The 995-nt window shown below is 37.4% G+C and overlaps 1 protein-coding gene across 1 annotated transcript in view; it reads right to left on the bottom strand.

Annotated features, from left to right (window-relative positions):
* Positions 1–995, bottom strand: part of RAD51B (RAD51 paralog B) — a 411,873-nt gene that overhangs the window by 395,282 nt on the left and 15,596 nt on the right. The gene's annotated exons all lie outside the window — the stretch shown is intronic.

Raw genomic sequence — 995 nt, 5'->3', positions numbered from 1 at the left:
CAAGCCCTCCGTCCCTCCACAGAGGGCAAGTGCTCCAGCTCCCAACCATCTTAGTAGTCCCCTGATGAACTCCCCGCAGTTTGTCACGTCTTTCTCGTACCGAGAGCCCAAAACTGGACACAGGATCTAGATGTAGTCTAACAGGTACCAAGTAGAAGGGGATAAGCACCTCCCTCACTCTGCTGGTGCTGCTCCTTAGAGGTTGCAACACAGAAAGTATAAGATATAGCTTGTCAGCTGAAATTGTATTTAGCTATCATTTCCAACTGAGCAACACTAAATATGATTTAACACATAAACATTCTCATCCTTAGTAATAATATTATTTTTACTACGTTCCCTTTCTACATCTTACTCTATTTTCAGCAGTTTCATTTTCACATTCACCCATTTTCCTTTTCTTTAGCATTCACTTCTAAGCAACAAGTCTTAACTCACCCATTAGGTCCTACCCTTTTTTACTATCTACATTTCAGAGACCTGAAATAAAAATTAAGTGGCATGTAAGAAGGGAGCACCATACTTTGCAGAGCCATTGCTTGAAGCTTTTTTTGATATATTACACTTCTGGTTTAAAGCAATTCAAACTTTTGTGAAATTAACTTGACAAAAACAGGGTTAGAAACCCCACCTTCTCATCTGTGATAACTTCAAATGATTAAACAATGCAAATACATTTGCTTTGATACTCCAGATTCAGGCGATGGGTATGACTACTAAGTCATCTGAAATATATAAATTATTTCAATGAACCTTTTTCTGCCCATTTTTCTACACAAACAAGAATGATACTACTGTACTTCTTGTCTTCCCCCAGACCCTTAATAACTTTTGAACTCACTAATTACAAACAACAGTGACAAAGGAATAGACATCTCAAAAACATCAAATCTTCACGGTTTAGAAAAGTTGGTAGCTAAGTAAATTAGAGCTACCTTTAATGAAATACTGCAGAATTATTTCAACAGTTCATCAGTCAGTTAACATGGGAAGAG

Source organism: Pygoscelis adeliae, unplaced genomic scaffold (genome assembly GCF_000699105.1).
Source record: "Pygoscelis adeliae isolate BGI_AS28 unplaced genomic scaffold, ASM69910v1 Scaffold356, whole genome shotgun sequence".
Classification (NCBI taxonomy): domain Eukaryota; kingdom Metazoa; phylum Chordata; class Aves; order Sphenisciformes; family Spheniscidae; genus Pygoscelis; species Pygoscelis adeliae.
The sequence above is the reverse complement of the archived record's forward strand: the minus strand, read 5'-3'. Positions and strand labels throughout refer to the sequence as shown.